The following is a 15,964-nucleotide window of genomic DNA, read 5'->3' on the forward strand; positions in this document are numbered from 1 at the left end:
GAAATCACATTTCTTGGCTGAATGAAACTTCAGATTTACCTTCCTATTCCTATTATTAACTACCTGCAGCCCCTCCAGCAACATCTTGTATCCACAACTGGACATCTCATTCTCTACCCTGTATATGCTTAAGTATTGGTACTCTGTCAATGCTGAGCTGCTGCTTCCTTTCTCTCTATCCCTGTTTTTCCTCCTGTGTATTCTGGCAGCACAGGCCCCTTCTTTATTAACCTTTTACACCTGAATAAGCCAGAACAACACATGACTCCTGGCCTGAAGAAATGCAGACAAGTGAGTAGGCTGTCTGTCTATTTGCACTGCCTTTCTACATGATGTTTCTCCTATTCCTCAGTGGACACAAGGTACTGGAGATGTATCAAAGATGAGGAGAGTGTGTCTGCCTGCCTGCTCACCCTATATAGCTCTGGGAGACAAGTAGGGTGGATATGAGAGCGTAGCAGTTTGCGGCCACACCAGTGAGTCTCCCACAAATAGGGTGAGAGGTAAATGGTGGGTATAACTGCTTGCATTTCAGCTGATCATAAATGCCAACAGGATATAGCAGCCCAAAGGATAAACTGAACTCAAAAGTACTTGTAGTTACTCTGAAGCATGCACTATAAAAAAAATCAGAAGCAAGACATTCATTGAAGTTCTGGCTTTCATGCACTTGTGTTTGGCATTGTTATTTTAATCTCCTGACCCCATTCTGTGTTTCTGTACTGTTTGTCTTCTCTGGAAATGTTTAACTTGCTAGGTTAAAATTAGTCTTGTGTTATGGAGATACTGTGCTAGGCTACTGGGATTTTCCCCTCTAAAGCTAACCTGATCCTAACTCTGTGTCTTTCGTATGTCTAAACAAATACACTTGGTAGCCTGCCAGCTCATGGTGGCAATAGAAACTTCAGATGAATGTGAGAAAAATTTATAGACCACTCAATGCACTTTATCCGTGGCAATTTTTTTTTCAGGTATAAAAAGCCTTTTGGGCTTAATCCTGAAAATGCCTTTCAAAAGGCCCAACTGCTGAGGAGCTGTCTCTTCAAAGCATTCTCTCCTTCACGCCTGTGAGCCTCCAGTGCATTCCACAGAGAGGCTGTTAACATTCATTTTTTTCCATTACTGCCACATAACCTGTAAATTGTTATGTTTGGGGTTTTTTCCCCCCAAAGGGAGGTGGAAAAAAAAGGGGGGGCTGAAAACCCCCCTTCTGCACATTAACTCTTTACCTGCCTACTCTTCATTCACCATCTCCATCTTCCTCTGGGTCCATCCCATGTTTCTGCAGTCTGGACTGGCCACAGAGTAATTTCCCAGGAAGAATGTTGGAGTAATTCTACACTTTAGCCTAAATAAACTCTACCTGCTCTACGTGGTACTTGGAAGATATTTTCCACTGAAAGGCAATGACAAATTAATTCTATCTAATGATAATTTATTTATAAAACAACTTTGGAAATTAACACAAAAGTAACCTCTATCTTCTGTGAGATCACTTTTTGAGAAATATGTGATGGTATCCTATTTACACAGTAATTAAACATGATTGTCCTTATCTTCTACAGCCCCTGGAAAAAGGCTACTTCTACAGTGATTCCCTTGTCTTATGACAAGTTTAGGTAGTCCTGGAAACCTCTTGGTAAATTGGCCATTCATATCTATTTTCAGTCCCTTAACATTAATACTGAAATTAAGTAATGATTATTTAGGTGGGGAAAAACCACTAACAATAAGCAATCCTATTCTTCCTTGATATACAGCTCCTGATCTTCAGTAAGAATTAGGAATATTAACGTTCAAATGCTAACTTTTCTAAAGAAAAGACATTTTTTCTGGAAAAGTCATACTCTTACAGATAAAGTTTGTCCACATGTGTGCAAGTATTGGAACCTTTTTAATTCTGTACTTTTTCTATACAGTGGATCTTAAATATGAGTTTAATTTAATTGATTTCTGGATAATGAAGAACAGTACAAATAAAATCCATATAAATCTGCTTTATACCAACAACACCTTATGCTAATTCTGTCTTGAGTTTTCTATTTTTATTTACAATAAAAGAAATACATTTAATAATAATATATAGACTATGTGAACTGCCATTAACATGTATATGTTACATACTAGCTCCTCTTACAGCACAAACAGATTATTTTGCAGATGTACACAGCCTTTAAAATAGCTGAGAAAATCAAACTGATGCTTGAGACTGCATACTTTTATTACATAGAAAACAGCAAAAAATGTTCAGTATTTATGTCAGTCTTCCTAGAAAATATTCAAATGGCCTAAAAGCAAAAGTTGTTACTTATGAAGCAATAAGGTGAGATTCTCTTCTTATGCCCCCTGTCCTAATCGTCTCTGTTCGTTACAAGCATTTCTTATTCCTGCCACCATATTGGACTGATCTGGCAATTTCCTGCTCTTGGGCTGAACGCTTAATCAAACAAGTGATGCCACTAGAGCCGGTGGGTATGCTGGAAAGAAATTATTTTTGTCAGAGTACATGTTCACAGGACTGGCTCTAGGATGCTCAGTAGCAAGGCAAAGATATTAAATGTAATCAGTATAGTGAAGAGTTTCAAGAGCCCGCATGACCTTCGTTTGGAGGTGTACAATTTCAGAAAGTGATGTTTGATATCTAGAGATCTTAATCGCCATCCATTTGTTTCCTCAGCTGGTACCTTGGAGATGCCATTCCTAGGCAGATCAGCCCCTTAGAAACTTAAATTTTCAGTCCCATGCTTGTCCATAGTTCCCTCCTAGGTTCATTCACTGGTGCTAGCTGTGCTTAAACACCATTAAAATGAGTACAGCTAGGTAGGAAATATCTAAATAGTGATAGAGATGGGGCTGCTTAATCATTTTCTGGCGCTGAGCACAGGAATGTAAATCTACAGTGTAGATGCATAGCGCTGAGGCCATGCACAAAGGCCCTGTCTGTCCAAGCTTGGAGTACAGGGCTACTCCTGCCCCAGAATTCCTACATTAAAAGCAAACAAAAAAAGTACATATTTAGATCTCTAGAATGCTTGCTTACTTCAAGTTTCATGAGAGACTACAACCAGAAGAGACTTAAATAAATCAGGAAAGCTGGTGGGAAAGAAAGCAGAGCGGAATGCACACACCTCTGGTTCTCATTAATGATATCTCCAGGCCAAGATTTGAGAAGGATGATGAGAAAGAGTAGTTCTTTTCCCTTTTTCCTCAGAGACAAGCTCATCATTATAGTAACACACCTGATCTCGGCCATCCAAAAAGAAAATCCTGAGGTCACCAGATTCACCCATGGGACACTGAGTAAATTGAATGGAGTAGAAATTTCATTTTGATCAACTAGAGTTGTCATGCTTTTTTAAAATTAAGAGATATGCAACCAGTATCTATTGCTTGATGTATTATTGGCAGGAAGTCTAAAATTATTGGCACATATTATCTAGTAGCAATGAACATTAAAAACTAAAGCCTGTCTTTTAAAAAGACATCAGGAAGATAAGGTTCTGAGTCTTATAGAAATAAAATATTTTCTCATGTAATATTTTGTGGAGCTACAGTAGATCTTCTTTGATGAAACTATTTGCAAAACTTTCAAGAACATGTGGATTTTGAGAAGTTTTTGCCAATGAGAGAAAGGCCAGTTGAGTGTGTTATCAGATTCTGTTTTTCTAGACAGGGAGTTACGGTAGCTCTAGCACTCTATTTTTTATTTGTCCTGTGTGGCCCTGTCTAGACTTTATGAATATGGGATTTTGTGGCAAGAACATTCCTTTAAACATCCTCTTTTTGTACTATTTTGCTACAAGCTGTGGGAAAAACTTATTCTGAGATTTTTGTGGACAAATTACTTTTCTTGTGTTATATTGGTTACCTGTTGTAGCAACGATGATTTTCCAAATGTTATGAGCTCAAAGGCATTAATATATCTTATTTATATTAGGCTATCAAGTGGATTAAAAACATAGGCACCATGTATAAGCACCACATGAGAGTATTTCTGTAAAGAGAAATGAGAAGAATTGCAGTTGACTTTGGGATTCCCTTGGATGTGCCCTCTTGAGATACATTGTCAGCGCAGTGGTGTTGCCAGCAAGAGTATAAGATAGGTTCTCCTCCTGAATCAAAATCCACACAGAAAGTTCATGTATCACCTGTGTCTTATGCTCAAGTTATGAGAAGATCCAAGTTAAAGAACCCCATTAATTAAACATTTCCTTACCCGTCAGCTCAATTTTGCAGAAATAGCCATAAACAGGAACATTATTTATCTATTAATTTATTTTAGAATCAGGAAAATATTTTAGAGATGTTCAAACATTCTTTCAGGTTGGAGAAAACTTAAAGTACTATGCGAGAACATAAGGAATTATATGAAAACTTGAAAACTTAAGAAATTAAAGTTAACAGGAAACAGAAATTTAGATCTGATTTTATTATTATCTGAGCTGAATAATATGTGACATGTAAGTGCTATTAAAAACTGATCATTGAAGAGATTTTAACATTCATTCAGTTCCAGCTAGTTGTGGCAGCAATTTAGTCACTATATTTCTTGGATCACTTATTACATGATACTGACCTCTATCTTATTTCCCAGTAGCTTAACATCAAAATATACTGCTATAATAAATGCAAAGTATGTGTATAAGAAGCATTCTCTAATATTTTCAAGGTTTCTATAAACTTCACAGAGTGAAGAGGGTCCTTGCACAGCTATTTATAGAGAGGACTCTGCTCTTTCTACCATGACTTATCTACACTGAATCAACCCAGAAGGTTAGGGCAACAAGATGTATTAAAAGAAGCAATCACTTGATTTCTGATTGTAAATGGGTTTCGTATTTGAAACTGCAGACGGTATGAAACTCTCCACTTCCAAAGGAAAAAGGTATTAACTTGATGAGGCTGACCAGAGAAGAAATTAAAGCAAAATAATTATTATTATAAAACCAAGATGGACACTTAGAGTGTTCCCACTGCTACAGTGCAGTTGGTACTTAAAAGATTCAGTGGATAGAGCACATGGTTGGAAAGCAGTGACAAATTCTGGATTTTTATCATAACGTTTATCCTGGAGAATTTTTTAAATGTTTAATTAATGACACATTAGAAAAGCTTGATATGTTAATAAAACATCAACGTTTTGCACTGAAGTACATTAGGTGCCTTAAACTGCCAAATAAACAGTGACTATTCTGCATGGCAACTGTGTGACATGTTGGTTGTTTAATCATTAAGAGCTAGGCAAATACTGTAAAATATCTTTTGTGCAATTTTGATTGAGTTCCACATCCATTTTCTATTCCTTCTGCACTTGCTTTCCACAAAAGCTAGAGCAAACAGGCTTTATTTGAAGAATTTTACACAATAGGTGACATTTATTCCTGTACAGAGGAAACACAGAAGCAGCATATCTGAGTGCAAAACTGATTCAAAAAATAGCTTTTGCATTATTAGGGATTTACTGTAAGCACTTGAGAGACTGCAGTCTCTTCTCCAACTGGATTAACACTGCCTGCTACAGTGCGGGTTTGATGTCTCAAGATACAAGAGTAGCTTCAGCGATGTGGACCGCTCCCAGAGATGGACAACAGCTGCATCCAACCTTCCCACTGAAAATGAATGGGTGACTTCTACAGACAAGGAGGTAGCAATGCCATGCATTGGCTGTTAACAGCGGCTTCACACATTTTTTCAGTGTTGCAATGGCAGTGGATATGAGGAAATCTGCGGTCCAAGAGAATGAGGACATGTTGAGTAACAAAACATGGGCAAATGAAAGTGATATACTTCTGTGGGTTTTGGGGGGGTTTCCCTTCTCAAGCTCACAGGAGTCTTATATGCAGAGACTTCACAATGCAGTGAAAGAAAAATTAACTTCAGCTCTGTTTTCAGGAAATATATTCAATAGCATGCTAATTTTGGTGGCTATGAATCCCTGAAAAGCTATGTGGCTGAAGAGGACAAGAATTTAAGTGTTCTAAAATTCCTTAATCTTCTTTATCTACTGCAGCTCCCCAAGAGGTTCAAAACCTATTAGAAACCATGATCAGAGACCCGAAAAAATACACTGAATAATCTGAACTCTTACACTTTAATTCATGAAGCTCAGCATTCTATTGTGATGGACAAATCTCTGACAGAAGCCGTTTGCAATCCATCTAAAGCAATAAAGCAAATAAATTCAGGGAAATCTAGATCTACTTTTGCACATTCTGCAAGCAGAAAAAGCTAGGCTGGATGAATACATTGCTAATTGTGAATTATTCATCTCACTCTAGCAATCAGTAACATCCACATTAAACATTAAAGACCTAGATTCACAAGGAGAGTTTAGGCACATAAATACCTCTTCAGGCAGCCAGGGTTGACATTTAAATGCTAGTGGTATTCAACACCTACCCTCCTCCCCCTCGCCTTTTCATAGGTGCTTAAAACTGCATACATACTCAAGTTTCTGTTGAAAGGCATCAGAATAACTTCCAAAATTTCTGCAGCAAGGAGCTTGTAGATACCTGTTTTATTGCTTTTCCATGTCAAAGTTCACATGATAATACTCTCTCTTATCATACTTCTGGTATCCAATTTTTCATCTCACAAAAAATACACTCTGGAACTCTTTCCCTAAAATATTGTATCATTAGCTTCAGGCCTGAAAGCTGAGTTTCTGTACTCCTACCTGAGTACTAACATAAGGTGCAGAGTCAGTCTCCAACATCAGTGGTCTGATAAATATTTTGATATTACACAGACGACACACACAAAAATTGAGCTTCAAGAAGAGAAATTAATTACATTTTGCTAGAATACTTATAACATCAATACCAAAAATATTCATTTTGTGACTATATGATGATTGTATGACTCATAATGATAACAATTCTGATCCCTTTTCTGAGTTTTAACCCTGAGCTTTGTACCTCTGCTTGGTTTGCAGGGAGTGCTGGCTAATAGCATGGCAATTAGTGATTCCTACTTAATCATTTTAGATTTGGTTCAAGCTCTACTAGAAACAAAAAGGCTGGGGCTTCATATCTCTCCTCCAGGGTGAGCAGTAATCCTCTGGCAGTTCTCTTTGGGAATGACTTGACTTCCTCAGTTATTGAAGAGAAGTCTCAATTTCCCAGATTTAGATGAGGGTTAATGGCTATACACAAAGGAGACCTGGACTTCATAGTAGCTCAGGACTGATCTTCTGTATCTCTTTTTGGGTGCTACTAAAGCCCACAAATATACAAAAACTTCTTTAGATCAAATATGGAATTTATACTATCTTTTGATATCCTTTCTCTGAAATAAAGCTGCACTTGCTCAATCTCTTTCTTATTTAACCCTCTGCCCCTTTTCTAGGGTTGGGTTTTTCCCCTCAAATCTTTTCAATGTGAGTAAAAAAATTCTTCTCACTGATTAAATGCAACTGACTTTTTGGGGATGTTAGGTATAAGGATATGATGACGCTTGTTAAGATCATTTCGACGTTACATATAAAGGATCTGTACATATGTCATCTAATCAAACTCTCTCTCTTTGGTTTATTTTTCAGACAAGGAGCCCAGTATTGAACTTCATGGAAACTGGACTTTCCTCAGAAATTTTTCTTCCTCTTCTCCTTTTGTCAGTTTGGCCTCAAGTCACCACTTAAGGCCAATATTAGTTCAGCATGGGTCAGATCCCCATTGTGTCAACATGTCTGACAGATGCCTTAAAGGAAATGGTGGAAGACAAAAGCTCTTCAGTTGTTTAAACTTACGCTGCATAAACTACTTCAGATTATAGGTATGTGAAAAGTCTCAATCATAGATATTTACATGACTCAAATGATTAAGTTCCATACTAAATGTTTGAATTATGATAAACATCTGATATGAAGCTGAAAAAAGGCAGGAAATACAACGTAAAGTCATCAGTCCTCATTTAGCTTGTGTTGTCCTACAGTGGGGTGAGAAGGCTGGGATGGGGAAAGGGAAGAGTAAGAGAAAAGTATGATGTGACCCAAACCTTGAACTCCCTTTGAATTTTAGCACTTCTAGCACAAATGTGTGAAAGAAATATTTAGTCACATTTGTTTGGACTTTAAAAATATTTCACACAAAAGTTTTTTTTTTAATGTAGGAATGTTTTTTAGTGAATGCCTGTATGTGGTCTCTTAGCAAATAAAGCCTTTAAATTGAAACAAACATTATCGTGTCTGACTGGAGCAACCTGCAGACTTTCCAGTTTTCTGAATAAAACCTTTTATTTATGTATTTGTAGTAATTTTGTTGAAGCAAGAGACTAAAAGGTAGATCCACTTTGTTAGAAAGCATAGCAATGTTGTGAACAAAATCCTTCTAACAAATTAATCTGCAATATTTGCTACAGATGCGCAGTAACTGATTGTTAATTTGCAGGATCTCTGTCACTGTAGAAATAATTAATAATATCACATGAATTGGACCATATTTGAACAAACGAGTAACATGCATTTTAACAGAAGTGTAATGGTAACACAGACAATGTTGGACTTTTTTCTATTTTTAGTATGTGATTAAAACCTCCAGTTAGGTATTCCCGTTGTAACAGAAAAATTGGGAACAGGAAATTGTCCAGCGTACCAACGGCAAAATACATCTCAGTGGAATAATTATTTTGATATTAAGTCACTTTTATTCTGGAGTGCAATATTCACTGAATAGTTTTTCTGGTAGAGCTTATAGGGAGAGCTTATTCTGCTGTAGTTGTAATAGGCAATTTCCCTGTGCAGACATGCTTAAGGTTGTGCAGAATATGGTATTTGGAAATAATGTTCCATGCCAAGACGTTTCATAGAATATTTATTTTTGCTTGTGTTATAAAGCTCTGAAGATACAGATTTGTGAAAGGGATGAATGCCTACATGCTGATGGGCACTTAACAAATATTAATAGCCTGGCTTTAAAATATGAGACAGCTGTTTCAGCTGGTTTCCACATGTGATTCCAAATATTGCAGTGGGATAGGATCCCTATATATAGTTCAGAAACAGACCTCCAGCTCAAAGAATCTCCTGGAAAAGGACTTGTTTAGTTGGGAAGCAGGCACTTAGGGTGGGCAAGCTGCATTAAAGTTTTCTGATTTCTGGTCTTTAAGAGAATTGTATCAAGTTCTTGAACTGTAATATCTTAACTGTGAAGGACTGAGGAATTTTCTGAACTTTTCAGGTCATCTCCTATTTTGAGTCATGATATTCCACTGATGTTTAAAATAGGAAAGCATGGATGCTTTGCTCAGAGCATCAGCTCTCGGCTTTTTTAATGTGTTTGAGCAAGAAGCTATGTGTGATGAGGAGAGAAGACAGTCCAGTTTTTTCACCTTGATCAACCACAAGCAGTCCATTTCAGTACAACTTAAGTTGCATGCACCTCCCTGCATGAACTGCTGTGTGCCTGTCCAGTATGACCAATGAAGCTGTGTTTTAATGGATAAAGAGTGCAGCTATATCTAGAAGGGAACAACTTTGAAAAGTGGGATTTTAGGTTTTAGAGCACCATACTGGTTCCACAAGATCTTCCTTTAAGATTCCTTTATTATTCTTTGTAGGTTAATTTCATCCATTTGCAAAGTCACAGGTCAGGCATGTTTATATTGTGTGATAGGTATTCTGTGTAGTGCTGAAAATCTGGTTCCCCCCGTTACCTCAACATGGATGCACCAAAGTGTACCAAAGCTTCCTTCCTGCTTGGTCTTAGGTGTCCTTGCATAGAAACCTGGGGTTGTGATAAGAAAGAGGAGAGGGCTGGTATTTACCCCCTTTCACCCACAACAGGGCACTCCCAAACCCCACAGTATAACACTGGCCTTTGTATTCAACAGGACTGTCTATATAGAGAAGCAATGAGGAATAATTGCTTCAAGGAAATACGAGGTCAAATCATACAAGCAGCAATGATGTTCAATTACTGAAGGCTGGATCTGTCAGTCCCTGGGTCCCCCATTTAGCCTTATGTATTGTCAGAACTTCCTTCTAGATGTGGTTACTTGAGCAAAGGGATAAAAAGGGGGAACTAGTTTCTGGACAATTATTGTCTGTGTCATGTGCTGTTCCAGCCCTGGTACAAAGCTTCCCATTTCTCATACTAGCTATGTGGTAAATGCCATATGGGCAGGCACTTATAGTGGAATTAGTTTGATGCCTGGGTCTAATTAATCGCACCCATAAACGTTGCCTTAACTAAATTCTGCTGCTGACATCATACTATACAAGCACTTTCTAGATCTGCTTTGAGCAACATGACTGACATCTATGATATGGAGATGAACTCTGCAGTTTTTCTGCTGTGGAAAATCAATGATGGATTTGAAATATATGCAGTTATAATTATTTTTTGTCTGTGCTTTTTAAGTCCTTTTTTTCTGAAAACAAGGCCAAGAAGTATATCCTTTCTTTAGAAAGAAAACTGGTGAGATTTTTTCAGTGCCAAATTAAAGCAAATTATAATGCTTTTCATTAAAAGAGGCTTTTGACACAAGTCATGATCATATGGAAATAGATTTAGCTACAGAAAGATATAGTCCATTTTCTGTAATGGTGATGATATTCTAGGCAAAACCAGGTACACATACACGCACACACATGCACGCACAAAATAGTGTTGAAAAGACTTTTGCACTGGAGTGGTTAAAAGTCAAGGACAACACAGTGTCAAAAATAATTGTATTGAATAAATTTGAAATAGAATACCTCAGATCAATCAAGCAAATCATGTAGGAAATATATTGCAAAGTTAGAGTGAAGGAATTAGAATGTGATGATGTCAATCAGAAGCTTAAGTATTGCATCTCTTTTTCTCAGCCCTTCTGGAACCATAAATTACTTGTTTCCAAGATAAGCAACATGTGTCCACGCAAACTCTGCTCACAAGTGTCACCAGTTTGCATGGGCAGCCTTGCAAAATTGGGCCTTGGAGGTATAACAACCATCCAAGCAAGCTGGGAGTTGAAGGGCCTTTTGGCTTCCAAGGCCCAGATAGCTCTGTATGTAATTTACTAAATGTAAACATTTAATGTTTGCAAGCCCTTACAAGCATTAATCAACAGCCTTTGCACTGTGGTGGCATGTGCTTGTTTTAAAGGTTTGGAGGGTAGCACAGCTTTTCAACAGGACAAGCTTTGGAAAATCAGATAGCTCAGAGCCAGGACACTTGCTGAAGCCAGAGGCTTAGGAGTAGCTGCTGCTAGCCAAAGGCTCTTCCCCAGTAAAGACAGTACTGCCAGAAGTGAGTGGAATGTGACTAATCTTGATTCTTTGGAGAAATCATTAAAAACCTTACAGCCTTAATGATCTGTTGATCACTATTTACAGTTGGAATTAATATTTTCATATAAAGGAGTGCTAAGAACTAGTAGGTTTTTTGTTTTAAAATTAATTATTAAGGTTTGTTGAATTATATAAGGGCTACTTCCTTGCCTTTTAGGTAATTCTTCTGCTTTGGTGCGAAATGCATCTCTGGACTTCTACATTCTACCTTTCTCCTTCTCTTTCTATAATATCATTGTTAATTTAAGCCCTTAAACATTCTGTAGGAGTCTGCCTGGAACAACAACCTCCCTTCACACACATACTTTCTTTCTTTTCCCCTGTCTAAAATTTAATTATGTCTTTTTTTAAATAAATCTTTTTACTAGATTCCTCTGAAGCTGTTGTTGTATTAAACACAGTTTTTGGCTCATTTTGTGAAAATTACACATAAGTTAAGATTTTGACTAAGACTGTTGTTGCTTGCTAAACTTGCAACATAAGAAAAAATAGTGAAGTGTACTGATCAGCACAAATATACATTTGCTCAATATCTGAAAGGTAAATAATTATGTCATTGCTACAGATGTACATGTTCTCTGTTCTTTTTGTGTTTATTCACTTAATTGCACCTGCAAAGGCTCAGAATCATTTAATGTATATTACTATTGCTTAATGCTAAATATAGAAAAAAAAGAGTGTTGAAAGGAAAATGTGTGATCAGCTTCTGTGATGGTATTCACACGTGCTCTTAATCTAGCACTTGCATTTTGTATATTTTGACACAAGAGTTAAGATTCTGAGTCTTTACTTACATGCGTAATCATGTAGGTATGGTGTGTCAAGAGCAAATGTTCTAATTCTTTATAGACTGAATTCAAGAACTGAATTAGCGTTTCTGAAAAAAATTGTTAAAACTTTAGAATCGAATTAAGGCCAGCTTAAAATATCTTTACACTGAAGAGCTCAAGAGCTGCAAAAGAAATAGGATGGTGTCCCATTCAAGTGGAGGTGTAAGAACTTGTTCCATAATTAATAAATCTCCAATTGCTGTACGTATGAGGGCACCTCTTTGCCTCTAGCTCTTGAAGGGTCCATTGAGTTCAATGGAGCTATGCAAATTCATGTTGACCAAGCATCTAGCTCTTAGGGTCATGTAAATTAGATATTAACAACAGCATAAGGCCATTTTGTCCATTTTTCTGCTACGCCAATATTATTACCTACAGCATATCGCCCAATTCAGGTTATTAAAATAATGAGATTTCTCTTACTTCCTAGGAAAAACTGTTAATTCCAGACTTTAATTATGCTCACAATTGCAGACTATTTCCTTGAGGTGCAAAAATATTTTTAGTTTCCTTTACATTACCTAATTTTTTTCTTTATTTTTTTCTTTATTTTTTTCCCATAGACAGCTAAATACTTTGTTCCGCTCTGCAGAATTCTCTCTTATTGGCTGAGCAGGCCACTGTGTTTGAGCTGTGGCCTATTAAAATTAGAATAAATGTTTCAAGGCAGAGGAACCTAACAGTACTGTTAAGTGAATGGGAATTTTTCTTATCAGATTATATTGGGTTGTTGTTTTTTTTTTTTTGTAAATGCTCTACTGTCATAACCTAAATCCTCTTCTACAAACTTAGATTTGTGAAGGAGCACTTGGAGGAGAATGAAGGTTACCTTGGCACAAGATCAAACACTCTGCAAAGTAAATTCTGGTGAAGCACTTCAGCTAAATACTTGGTAGTTTTAGGCACTGGGTTTGAACATTCTTTTCTAGGTTCATATGTCATTATCTTACGTGGACATTCCAGTTTCAAGGTTTTCATGGCCTCTTTTGCACACTTTCTAGACAAAGGCTCTTTCCCCAGCTTATAGAAATGGGAATTCAGAGCTTCAGCTGTCCAAGACTAGCTGGTATCTAAAAGTTCCCAGATTCCCAGTTCACTCTGTCACAGCTCTGGCTTACAGCTCATTGCTTTTTTGACATTTGATGGTGAAAACAGACGGACCTAGTAGCTTTGCGGAGCCACCTACATTTTAGTTAGTGAAAAGAAAAATCCAGAAAGAAAAGAACTAGACAAAACAGAGGAATACATCAGTTTTCTTAACACACTTGAATATAGATCATTGAGGAATCCAGGAATTTCAGTGTTGTACATACCTTCATATATTCTGACTAGCCTTCTTTGAATAGTAGATTTCCTTCTTACCTTTAACATTTCCTTCCTTTGTTGCCACCTTCCCACTTTCCCACATGCTGATACTTGAAAATTCTCTGTCTGCCAGAAAAAACTCTTCCAATGGTCCTTCTATTCTGCTCAAACTTCTTCCTCTTTTATGCCTCTTAGGCATTTCTGACATAAGGTTTAACTTATTCTAATGTGAACACTTCAGAACATTCAAAACCATAAATCTGAAAGTGACTTTACCCTCTCTGTTAATTATAAAGAGAATCCAGGATGACTAGCTCACATGCAGGTATCTTCATAGCAGCTACCTAAACTTGAGTAGAAGAATTTTGTACCTGGGCTGAGTGTTGATCAGCTGAAATATGTCTGAAAAGTTTTCTCAGTCCTGGTGGATATTTGCTGAGATTAAAGGCAGTGACCAAATTGACCATGTTTGGGAAGCTCTTCAAAGAAATGTTGAAGGCTAGTAGGGATGATACAGGGCTGAGCCCGTGAGAGGATGGTGCATGCCTATTGCCTGCAAGTGGAAGCGTCTTTCCCCTTAGTACAGTTAGCTGACCTTTCAGGAGCAGAGGAATTGCATGGAACCTAGGAAAAGCCATAAGTCTGAATTACAATTTTGCCTAAAAGAATAGAAAAGCACAGTGCAATATGAAGTATAGAGTATTAGATATGTGTGGGAAGCCTGCATACAAATCACACCAATAAAAACAGAAGACCACCATTTAACACCAAAGTTGAATTAATTTACTGTGTAGTAAGTATAGTCTTTGAAAATAGTATTGTCCACCACAAGTGGAAGTTGCCCACATACTTTCTTTGTAATTTTTTTTTGTGTGGATTTAGATTCTTAGCTCTGCCCCCCCTTTATCTATTTTGAATGTGTTTTGAATTAGTCACATGACATGGCCCTCAAGGTTTTTTCCCAGATTTTAAATTCTCTTTGCATCTACGAGTGTGGGGGGCTTAGGAACAGATATGAAGGTCTAAATAGATACGCTTAAGTACTAAGTTAAGTTCTGTAATAGATGTTTGACATTTTTTATATCTAGCCAATTAAATGTTAGAAAAAAATGATAGATTTGAAAGGAAAACTATAAAAAAAGCTTTTATAGTATTAAACTGCAACTGTGCTGTTTCTTCTTCCTCTTCTTTCCGAATACGATGTTTGATTTCAGAGATGCTGATGGGAGTCTGAGATTCAACAGATTGCCTTCACGTCAATAATTTTGTTTCTGGTTTTGTTTCACCCACAGAGTTTTTCTTCAATGTAAAACTGAAGAGTACCAAGTTCTTAAAATGGAATCAAACTGGCAACAGTATTTTTGTAATGTTTAGTGACTAGAATAATTTTAAACTGTACAATTTTAATAGTTTCCATAACTTGAATCAAGTTTGCTCAAAACACATCTTGATTTTCTTGAAATTCAGCTGAAGTTTATTGAAGTTTATTGATGCTCTATGGAGAACCTCTAAGTATTTTAAATTGCCCAATTTATACTCCTAGGAGACTATAATTAGAGCTAAAAACCAAAAACATTTTAGCAGAAAAAAGTGTTATTTTTCATATACCTCAGAGTCCATTCCTACTCTCATCACAAATTAAGTAGCTGCTGTTTAAAACGTCTCATTACATCTTCCATTTTCAGTACGAATTACTAACGCTGATTTAGACAGGATATAATTTCATTCACAGCTTTAACCCTTTCTTATTTTAATAATTTTGTTCTCGAATGTCCAGTATACAGTGCATTTTGCATTTGATTAGTTGCTTAGTTGACTGATTATCATTCCAGTGGAATGTAATTCCCTAATGTGCAGGCAACAATAGAAGAATCTTTGTATGTGCTACAGAACGGACAGGCAATACAGAAATATCCTGCACTTCTACAGTATGGCTGTCTAAATGTCTAGAACATCTGCTCTCTAATCTAAACACTATCTTACACATATGGATTGAGCGGCTGTGTATCCAAGCCCACAGTGTGTTACCTATTCAAAATCATGACAGTTACCATTTGTTAGGAATCTAAGAGAGGAACAGGAGAGTGGACGACTGATTTTTCTTGTGGATCCTCAAAATGAGGATTGAGGCTTTTTTCAGGGAAAGTGTTAGTAACTCCTCTTGCTGCTGCTCTAACTTTACAGATGATGAAGGCAGTAACTAATTCCCATAGACAATTATTCTATCACTTTCTACAAGCATCAAGTTAACATGAAATGAAATAATGGAATTAGAAATTATCCTGTCTTCATTATTCTTGGAGCAAACTTAAAACTATCATGCCCACCTTTGGAAAGCACAGGATTCTGCTTGCAAGAATCTATATTATTATATTATTATTATCTGCTTGCAGGAAAGCTTGCCACTTTATTCTATAGCTTTGGGGGGAACAGAGATTGACAGCAAACATATAAGTAGTGTGGAGGTTTTGCTTAAATAAACAATTGTTAAAGGTCACTGACAGCGTCAGTTTAATTTCAAATTCTCAACAAAACCTGGGTATTTCAGATCTTTGAC

General features: G+C 36.9%; 1 long non-coding RNA gene across 1 annotated transcript in view; it reads left to right on the plus strand.

Annotated features, from left to right (window-relative positions):
* Positions 1-7,569: 7,569 nt before the first annotated feature.
* LOC142055774 (uncharacterized) overlaps positions 7,570-15,964 on the plus strand; it is a 38,385-nt gene continuing 29,990 nt past the window's right edge. The window contains exon 1 of the long non-coding RNA XR_012660040.1: positions 7,570-7,773. This is a non-coding gene — a long non-coding RNA (uncharacterized LOC142055774). The remainder of the gene's footprint in view (positions 7,774-15,964) is intronic.

This window comes from Phalacrocorax aristotelis, chromosome 3 (assembly GCF_949628215.1).
Source record: "Phalacrocorax aristotelis chromosome 3, bGulAri2.1, whole genome shotgun sequence".
Lineage (NCBI taxonomy): Eukaryota > Metazoa > Chordata > Aves > Suliformes > Phalacrocoracidae > Phalacrocorax > Phalacrocorax aristotelis.